The 11,041-nt window shown below is 36.0% G+C and overlaps 1 long non-coding RNA gene across 3 annotated transcripts in view; it reads left to right on the plus strand.

The window, feature by feature from the left end:
* The window catches only part of LOC130580123 (uncharacterized), a 54,483-nt gene that overhangs the window by 11,270 nt on the left and 32,172 nt on the right, over positions 1–11,041 (plus strand). For all 3 annotated transcript variants that reach the window (XR_008966081.1, XR_008966080.1, XR_008966079.1), the window contains 2 exons: positions 4,363–4,526; positions 6,051–6,133. This is a non-coding gene — a long non-coding RNA (uncharacterized LOC130580123). The remainder of the gene's footprint in view (positions 1–4,362; positions 4,527–6,050; positions 6,134–11,041) is intronic.

The following is an 11,041-nucleotide window of genomic DNA, read 5'->3' on the forward strand; positions in this document are numbered from 1 at the left end:
TTTTTTTTTTTTTTTTTTTTACTTGAGATATATGTTTGAAGAAAAGAACGTACCTTTCTAAAACAAAGGGCGTATTTCCATTTTAAAGAAGAATGTCAGAGAGCCAAACTCTCATATTTGATTTACAGGTATATTGTGGCCAAAATCTCACTTGCTGGTAGCCTGTTCTTGATAAGGTGTTCAGTTTTACTGGCTGGCTTTCTTCAGAATTTTGTTTTCCAGAGCTGTCTCTCCTTTATAAAAATATTTATGTGCCAATTTAAGGCATTCTAAAGTCAATCAGTTGTAAATGTGAGCTTGTATTATGGGACTTTCCTTTACTTTAGTGTGGTTAATGAATATGTTCCCATGACTTTTAAAAGGACTGGTGCCTCAGCACATTTTCAAAATTATGCCATTTGAAGACATTTCCATTTGTAATGCAGCTTAAATCTCATTTCCCTCAATATGTGCCCTCACTTAGTCTATTTTAAGGCTTCCCTGGAAAAAAAAAATGTATCTCAGCTGCTACTCCTGCTCTTAATGCTTTCCCAGTCTCAGTAAGAGCAGAAACCAACTGATGCCTCACTCTGATACTCACACAGAGACAATGTGCAGACACTGCACTATCCTCCAGTCCTGGCTGAAGAGCTCTGTCCTACAATTTCATATTATCTGCACACACAGCTGCTGCTTCGTGCGCCTGCTAAAGCTTCATRTCACTCTGTGGTCTCTGTGACTTCACATTTTCCCTGTAGGAACTTAGAGTAAGACTGGTAAAGACTCCCTTAATTGCAAGCTACTGCAGATCCTAATTGGGAAAAAAAAAAGCATGTCCCCTGAAATAGTAGTACAGACACAGCCACAGATGAGTGGAAGAAGGAGAAATAGAAGGGGCTATAAAGAAGGGGAGAAAAGAGGTGGAAGTTTTACTATTTGATTGTGTCCTTAACTTGCTGAGTCAGCAGGAGCCAAGAGCTCGGCAGGGGCACACTTAGCCTTCACATTTCTCCATAGAAACCCCATCTGGCCAACTAAATTGCCAGCAATTGAGAAGCCATGCAGGAAGCTGTATCCAGCTATTCTCATTCAGTGTGAAGGTTACTGTGTTGTGGAGGTAGTGGCAGAGGAAATAAGGAAAATGTTGCAWGACTATGACTCTCACATGCAATAAAGGAAAGAATCAAATATGAATCAAAATTGAGCTGTTCACTGCTGTACTTCTTAGTCAAACAAAGAATTAGGGTAGCTTGTATTTTGGAAATCAAGCAAATTTGTGAAGAAAAATCATCATGGAGAAAAATAGTGAAAGAAATTCAATAACCATATTTTATTATATTATTTGGGTTTGAATTTCAAAATCAAAAGCTTTTCCTTGTATCTTTCTGTYGGGTTATCAGAAAGAAGTTTCGTGGATCCCTACTTTGCCTTTGCAAGTACATCTAAGTTCAAACTCCATTTAAAAGGCYTAGAAAAATTAAATGGCTTCTCTGGGCCTCTTAACATGTAGTGCTCATCCAGATGCAAACACTTAACTGAGATATAAACCAGTCACAAACCACCAATATTGCATAAAACAATCCAGTAAGTTACATGGGGAAAGCTCCAGAAGAATGCACGAGCCCCTGATTTATGTGCTGTGAAACAGCAATTGCACTTTAGCCCTTTGGTCAAGTGTTTCCCAGCAAGTGAGGACCTGCTCTCACCAGAGAGATGTGCCAGTATTAAAGGTGAAGCACAGAAAACAATACAGTCCAATGAATGTTTTAACTGAGACTCTCTGTCCAGAGTAGYAAACTGCAATGCCAGCAGCAACAAACTGAAGGAAAGAAGATGGGCAAGTACAGCAGTGTGAAAAGAATAGGAAATGGGGAAAAAAGGACAGCTCAGTGTCCAGGAAAGCTTGGYACTAGTGATTTGTCTCTGTGTTCAAAATAAAATATGTTAAATAAGCCAGCATCCTTTATCATATAACTTAACTTTCCTGATGCTAGCTGTAGGTTGGTGTTGGCAGGTGATGGTGTCCTGGAGAGGTGATTTGCTCTGAGGTGACGAGGTCACTTGGTGGTGATTCATTGATCAAGTCTTCACATAGTCTGAGCAGTTTACAAACGCATCAGCATTCAGATKGTGGTATGGAATGAGCAATCATTCAGATCCAAAATTATCAGTCCTTTGTGTTTTATGTAAAGCATTTGAGTTTCAGAAGGAGAACTTCAATTTTAATTTCAGATTATTATTTTTTTCTTTCACTGATTAAACTTAGTTTTCTATAAGCCTTGCAAGGCTTTGACAACTGGGCATGAAAAAGTTTCCCAGGAGCAAATTAGCTAGYTGTTTATAAGAACACTAACCACCCCATGAGTTTTCTAAATCATCGGTTCCCAGCCAATAAGTCTGGAGATATGTGTCACATCACCAGTGAAGCAGAGAGCAGAACAGAAACTAATAAACTTCCCTCAAGAATAACACAATATAATTCATTCTATTAATGAGCAGTTGAAGCTACACATCAACTTTTTCTACTACCTTACATCTATTAAACCTGAACTTGGAGAAGGTTTCTACTAGCCTCAGTTAATTTTTAAAGAGGTTTACATAAAGCTTTACCTTTTCTTTGTTTTTTTTTTGGTTTTTTTTTTGGTTTTTTTCTGGAAAGGCTAAAGATATGGACTATTAACTACATCCTTGCTAGCAATGTAGAAGTACTGGTAAATGTTAAATCGTTACAGTGAGTACTGAAGAAAGTGCTACAGGAAAGTGCTAACTTGCTGTTAAAAGCAAGCAGCAAAAGTAGATTTAAGCTTCTTCTAGAAATTGTGTTTTCTTATAAATCAGATTTTAATATAGAAAGTATTTCTGTATTGCTCTGCAAAGATAATATATTAAGGATATGTGTTTATAAAAATATCACTCCCGTGACTGTAGTAGTGATCTTACTATATTTCTGTCCAGAATTGTTAATGAATACAAATGTACATATTCATATTCAGTCTGCTTGCTTGCAAAAACTACCAAAATCTACCAAACAACAATGTTCTTAGCCAACTAGAATCACTGTTCTTAAAATACTGAATTTGAATATATATGGTTGTGTTGCCTTTGTGAAAAGTAGTAACTGTGAGACATTATGCATATTGGAAACAGAGTTTCAATCCAGTGCACGTTTAGGTTCCTGTCTGAAGTCTGCAGGACATGTCAGGATGGATTTTAACAGCCATAATTAGGTTTTCTGTTGCTGCCTTCTGCCAATTTAACACAGTGCTCTTTTATTGCAAAGATGGCTTCCTACAATCACATCTGTATCATTTCCTCACAAAATTTTTGCTGGCAAGATGAGATCAGTCATGTGACCTTTGTGCGAAGCCCTAACCACAAAAGACAACCTTTTCTTTTTTTTCCATGCCATTGGGAGTTTGCATGCTTTTCTGATGAGTCCTGGAGGGTTTCCCAGGGAAAGCTAATGYAGACTGACTTTTTTCCAAGCTTCAATTCCTCTTGCTCACCAAAGGATGGTGGGAGCAAGCTTGTTCTCCTGTGGACTTCAATTCTATTCCCAATTCATCAACAGATGGCAGTAGAAAACTCCCTACTTTTTCCATTATAAGACAAAGGCCTTACAAATGACCCTAATAATGTCAAAGGAAGAAAAAACATCCAAATCATTGCTGTCCAAGTCTTATATATATAAAAAATGTGCTCTAAACTTTTCAGGGCAGTGTGAAGATCTCGTAAGGATTAATTTTATGCTGGGCCTGAATGACCATTCAAAGCAGCGACTGGGAATGACTTGTCTTTCCTGTTACCTTGCTCTGTTTTTAAAGATTTCTTTTGTAGAGGTGCTTTGTTTTTCTGGTTGTGAAAGCATATATTTAATATAGATTATAACAAATAATTTTCTTTCCCCACAGATAGATAGATTTCTGTGATGAAAAATCTGTTCTCTTATCTCAGTAAAGACTTTTTCAAATGTTATCATTACAGTGACAGAACAAGTAATTTAATCAGTAAGTTTTTGAGACATGCCTCACTAGATTTTGTCGTTTCATTAATTCCTCCCCCTTCAAATCAAGTAGATGGTATAATAAACTTAGTCAATTCTTTATATAGATCGAAACATTAAGATGCATGGAATATACAGTAGTTTCTTATTCAATTTTTTAAAAGATACTGATATCTTGGCATTGCCAATCAAGGAAAAAGGATTACCATAAAAATTTCTTAGAGGCATTTTTTTTCTGTAATGTATAATAGTGGGTGTCTGATATAGGAAAACTCATATTATATAATTCTCTTCAAGCCTCAAGGCACATGAATAAGGCCTAGAGTTCCTGATTTCTATTCCCACCTCTTTCACTAACTTATCTTAATAATTCTTTGCAGTTCACAATTTTCCAGCGTGCTTCTTATGGCGAAAGAAACTGATTTCAAAGGGAAGAAAGAAAGGAAGAAGAAATGTCTCTGTCAAGCATTGCTGGAATGAGTGACTTGCTGTTCTAAACATAATGGAAATGTTTCAATTTGCTGAGCCAACGATTTAAATTGAGGTAGGTTTGAGTAAAATCTTCTTTGAGATGTGAGGRCTGATTTCCCTTCAGTTTAGTGAGAGGACTTTTTTAGAGTAAACTTTAACCACTGACCATGTGTTGGCTGTGTGAAGGTGCTGCTGAGCCCCAGCACAGTTGGCAAAGCAAAGTGTATGTCCTAGAAGTGAGCAGAGCAGTCTGCCTCCACACACTGTTCTGCAGAAATGTTGGGGGAAAGCCAGCATAATGTCAAAGACATGAAGACTGAAACCTCATTTTAAAAGTGTTTTTACTTTTTGCTTTCTCACCATTATTTCTCGTTTGGTTTGGGGTATTTTTTTCACTTTCTTTTTTTTTTTTTTTTATCACCACCTCTAAAGAAAGGGAAAACCTGCCACAATAGAATATGTTTTGGCCCCATTATCAGAAATATTTTTTGATTTTTACCCCTCTCCTCACCATCTTTGCTATCTAAGTATCGTAAAGTTTTTCTATAACTAGAGAAAGGAGATAGATAATGTGGTAACTATTCAAATAATTTTAGGTATATTTTAGCAGTGTTTTATTTATATCACTAATTTAAGGTTGTCATCATTTTCATATGAAAAATTTTGAAAAAAATGGAAGTAGCACTAATTCTTTGGCTATAGGCATAAATAATGGTGTTGAGCCTGATACTATCTTATTCTTAGGAAAAATACAACCTGTATTTTTAAAATGAGGTTTTAGTTCAGGTATATCTATTTGAGTGAAGACATTGTTAACAAGTTTGCTATGTGTTAGCTAAGTGTAAATACAAACCAGTAATAAAAGATACAATTTCAGAGATAAGTACTCATATACATCGAAATAGTTGTAGAACCTTCATTTAGTCCTATCATGATGTCTTTAATCTGTTATCATGGACATTTATTTCCAGAGGACCCTGCCTGATTAAATATTAAATATTAAAGACATTAAATATACACCCTGATTTTTTAAGAAATTAATTCCATTAATGAACTGTGTGTTCAGACTCTTCAGCCTGTGTCCTCCAGGTCCCTATGCTGTGAATAGGAAAAAATAAGTTAGAGAATGAAAAACTCATCATGCACTCAGTAGGGTTTTCTCATGGTAGTGTTAGTATTTGGAAGATAGTAGCTTCCTTTGTGAATAACTTTGAGATATGTTTTATTGAAATGTTGTACAATATTATATGTATGACACTGACAGTATGGAGGTGTTATGTTCTGAACTGAAAAAAATTCAACAATCCACCAACAAGTGCATCTGCACTGGGAGCATGTTCCTGATAAATATTGAACTGCTACACCTTTGAATTTACCTATTTAATTTGAGGAACTACCAGTGTATGTGCAGAGCATAGAGCAGACCACAACCCAGGAAGCCCTGTCTTCTTATATGAACCCTGCTACATTGCTTCAGGCACGGGAGTGGATATTGTGAAAATGAATGTATTCAGTGCAATAGAACAGAGAGCAAAAGGGTTTCTGGTCTGGACTAAGTACTTCACTGACAGCAGCTGYATTTTTTCTGGTGTGGCAGGTGATYGACAGTGCTGTGATCATCCATCTCCAAAGGCCTTCGGCTGCCTGAGGAAGGCTAAGACCCTGGTTATTGCACAAGTGGTAATTGTATAAAATCGTACCAAATGTGTGTGTTGCATGATGTGAGAGCTGCTGGACAGTGAACATCTGGCTCTGCAGYGGGTGTGTACATGTGTGTGAGTGTGTGTACATGTGTGTGTTTGTACATGCGTGTGAGTRCGTGTGTGTGAGTGTKTGTGTGTGTSTGAGCRTGGTGTGCMGKTGTGCAGGCTGACCTGCTGCAGTCTATTCATACTGCCTGTAGGTTTACTTTGGAGTAAATGATCCCCACCTGAAGTTTCCCTGAGAGAAAATTAGCTGTGACAGTTCAAAAGAGAGCCCAGGAGCAAACTGACAGACAAGAAGTGGGAACAGTTGATGACTGCAGAGTGAAGTGAAATGGAGTGCTGAGTTGTTTGACAGCATGCAAAGGTGACTTAGATCAATGTAGCTTGTCAACTGTATCTGTATGGCASTGATGTCCTGAGGAGACATGCCCTGGAACATCGTTCTCATATCTTGGCTTAATTCTGCAAAGATTCCTGCGCAGAGACATGCATACCATAGTGGGTTTTTTTGACCTGGGCTTTTTTGTTGTTGTTGTTTTGGTTTGGTTTTTTTGTTGTTGTTGTTTTTTTTTAATGTATGACTCCTCATTTTTTAAGACATTTTGGTGTCATTGTCTTTCACTTCTTAAATATTTACTCAGCTTTTTGTGCTTAAATTGCTTTATTTTTTCAAATTTCAATGCAACTCTGATACAACACAGAAAAACAAATGACATTTTAATTCTATTGTGAATGATTATTTCCAGAATGTGATCTTATTTTCAGAGACCACTCTTTCTGTGTACTGTGATCTAATAAATTTCAAAGTGGTATTTCTATTATCCTTACTGTATTTTTAACTTCTCTGTTAATATTTTTCACAGTTTTTATCCCCAAATCCTACTTCTGTCCAGTTTTAGCAGTTATYATTAATCTTTTGACTCTTTAGACAGATTATTTATCTCTTCACCTTCCCCTTATCAAACTTCCATAAGAAATTTTATTTCAGTAAGTATGGTAAATTTTACCAGTATTCTTCTCATATTGTATAGTTCATAGTTGTCTTTTAAATGGAAACATTTTCCTCTTTCACTTTGTAAGGATTAGACAGAAAAAAAAAAAAAAAGTTAACTTTCGGGACCATGCAATTGTAAGCTGCAATACTTCTTTCCAATTTTTTTAATCATAAGAAATCATGCATCTGTAACAAACTTAAAATATTTCTGTGTTTTGGGAAGTCTTGTAATTTCAAACTCTGCTTTCCTAAAATATTGTTGAAAGAATGTGCCTTGAATTAGAATATGAATTTTCAGACACTGTAATAAAGTATTCATGGTCCCAGTCATATTGGACAATTAAAGTGAACTTTAAAGCTGAAATTAAACACCTACATTCAAACCAACACCTCAAAATATCWCTATTAGCATTAATTCATAGTGGAGAAACTTATTTTGGATTACCAAATCTCTGTTACGCTGTTTAAGAAGGAGAAGGAAGGCTTTGGCCAGAATAACAGGCAGGAAAGAACCCAAATGCTAAACTTCAAAACCGCCTGCTTTTCAAATTTGTTTTTAGTTCAATGTATTTCTGGTATGAAATCTCAAAATTCAGGCCATATGCAAAGTGTTTTGTCTGCTATGCTACAGAAATTGCRTGCTTTTGTTTAGGTCAGGAAATATCTGCATATGTGGCTGAACAGCCTTTGTAGGCATTATAGATCTGAGATGTAGGTTTTAATATCTCTTGATTAGTTTAACCCTTTTATGGATTTCTGTGTGAGTTGCTGGGCAAAACAGGAACTAGACACTGCTTACAAAGGAAAATTTTGATCTGCTCACTGGGTTGTCTCAAGAGACACTAGGTTGTGTCAAGAGATAATTGTGCTCTGATTTAACAAGGCACCCAACACCTTGAAAGAGGACCACAAGCTCAAAGTGGTATTAAGTGTTTCTTTGTTAGATAGCTTTAGAGATTTTTATGCGGCCTGTATTCACTTTTTTTTTTTTTTTTTAAAAAAAAGAAGTGTTAAACATTTAAAATAATTGTGATGCAGCAGTCATTTCATTTTATGTACTGGGACTCCTAAAACTGATATTCATAGTCGAATAGGGTTTTCCAATAYGTTCTATTTTTGGTGTCTTTTATGTAAAGAACTGCAGTCAAGAATGGAATTATAACACCCTTCTAGTGGAACACGGAAACATAGCCATCTGGCATGTATGTGTTTCATCATTTTGCCAATTTCTTTGCTACAGCCTATTTTAGTGCATGGGAGAACCTTCTTTTACTTGGTGCTTTTGTCAGAGGGAAAAATTAGTGGAGATAGGCACACAGTCTATATTAAAAATATCTCCTTATCTCAGTGTACACCRTGCTGAATGATTTGGTTGGGATTCCAAATGGCCTATGCTTATGAATTATTATATAAATATGAAATTTTTATAGTACTGCTGAATTTGTTGTCACCTGCATGATTTAATCAATCAATTTTCCAGTGCAAGATTTTCCACTGGATTTTTAAAATGCAAAAACTTGCTGTCTCTCAGTGTATTTATTCTGTATCGGTATAACCATGTTTTAAATGAAATGCAAACAGGAAGCAATTCAGTTGGGTTAAGAAGAATCATACTGTATTGCAATTGGATTTGTGCAGATAGTTAAGAGCTATTCTTTCCTCTTCTCCAAGAGTGATACTTCTTATGTTTTAGGGTTTTTYTCACTTTCTTCTCTTTTTTATGGAGTGAAAATCTAATACGCAGTTCACAGTTCACTTTTGTGAAACCACACCACTCTGGAGTACTTTTAAATCKATTTCTAGTCATTCTACTTACATTTAATAGTTAAATTGCCATTTTTATCTGTTAATGTAGTGTTTTCCAGTAAATGGAAATGGGAATCCTTCTGTTTAGGCACTCCAGGAGTATGAGTGAGGTTCTAGGAAGTCTTAAGCAGTTCTGCTCCACACTGGCACTAGATTTGTGAGGATTGTTACGGCAACTACCAACAAAAACAACTTCCAAGTCCTATTTCTCACTCATACTTTGATTCACCAGCTCCAGGCAGATGAAAATGATCCTACTCATCCTACATCTTCTCATTCTAAAATAGGAAGGAGTTAAAGAATGTGCAACATCCACTTAATTTTGCATATTCCTGTATTCTTTTTAAGYCTCCTTTACTGCAAAGCATAGGCATCTCATTGAACTAAAAATCCAGCTGTTAAATAGGGCCTTTTCAAAAAATCTCTAAGGAACTCTCAAAAGTTACAAAGGCAAGGCCAGCTAAGGTCAGGAACATTTCAGAACAGGTATGAAAAAAAAAAATATCCTCTGAACTATTGCTTGGAAATTAGCTCCAGTCCATACTTTTAGTATGTTTTAAGTACCTCATACTTTGGGGCTCCAGTCACGTGAGTTATTATTTTCCTTCTACTCTGAAGCTGTATTAGAATTGGCCATTTTTTTCTGCATGTGGCATGCAGAGAATGGTGACACAGYGATATAATCAAGGAATTTTTTGCATCTACCCTTCCTAAATGGGGAACAGGTATCTGCTTCATGCTAGAAATAAAGCATCAAAACCTTGAAAAAGCAAGTTATGGATAAATCTGCTGAGAAGCAGTGTCAAAAAATCTGGTGTGTGAAAGCTCATCTGTATCATATCTGCATTCTTTGTGTACTTATCTACCTTTGCCCTTTAATAGGGTGAGGAGCTCGGAAGGCTCTTTGGCTGCCTTCCTTTTTTCAGTTATGCCAATAAATAGGGAATTAAATCTAAGAATTAGCCACAAAATAGATTATAATTCAAAGAGTCCTTGCAGGAAACARCAGTCAGACAAAGAGAAAATTGGTCAATTCTCCTGGTATCCTATGGGTCAAGGACTGGAAAAGAAATGATGACACCCCATTATGGAAAGTCAGTATTTTTGAGACCCAGAAAGGAGTTTTAAAAAGATGCAAAGCTAGAGTTGATAAGGCTTTTTGAAGCACAGAAGTGACTGACAATCATTGATTTTGCCTTCAATGTTGTTCAACACTGGTAATTTTAGCAACATCTGATAGTCTCTGTAGTTAGAAGTACATAAATATTTTTATTACAAGCAGCATTTTTCAGACATGAAGGCTTTTGCTATTTCTAACTGTGYAAGTATGTGTTTGTTAAAGTTGTAATATCTACCATCAGTGCTTAACTTCTTGGTCATTCCATAAAATCCATGAAGAAATTCAGGTCTGAGTTGGAAACCTGGGGTTTTACTGACGTACCTCACTGAATTATCAGGAATCGTCACTGAAAACAGTTCAACGACTGGAAGACAGGAAGAAAATATTTTTTAGTAYCAGGATAGAATGAGCAATTTTGTTTTCATTTATTCTCTATTGTAGATATTTTGTACTTTATATACTACCGCTGAAATAATATCAGTATCAATTCTATAACACCATAATAGATCCCCAGCTGGTCAGTCTGAATGCCTTTGAGACAAACCAGCTCAGCAAGTMTGGCAAGTTATTTAAATTACATGTCATCAGAGGCTTTATAAAGATAAGTGAAACTGCCATTTTCTGATACCAATGGCAGCAGGTAAGCCYCTTGAGATTGTTTGAAAGATTTGTCAAAAATGTGTTCCCTTAAACAGTAAAAAAAGCCTTTCACAGAAATTCCATAGGTGAATTAAACAAGAATAGCATTTTTCTTCTAGTTTACAGTGATATAATTTTTATAACAACAGTGATATACATCTATAACAACAGCAGCTATTATTGTATTAGTATTAAAACACAAAAAAATCACATATTGGGTCATTGAAATCTTAAATACAGTCTGTATTTCCACTCCTGTGCCACCCTTTCCCCTTTTTTTCTCCTCCCCTTCCCCTTCCCCTTCTCCTTCTCCTTCTCCTTCT

This window comes from Malurus melanocephalus, unplaced genomic scaffold, assembly GCF_030028575.1.
Source record: "Malurus melanocephalus ecotype Western Australia unplaced genomic scaffold, MMel_1.1 scaffold_314, whole genome shotgun sequence".
Classification (NCBI taxonomy): domain Eukaryota; kingdom Metazoa; phylum Chordata; class Aves; order Passeriformes; family Maluridae; genus Malurus; species Malurus melanocephalus.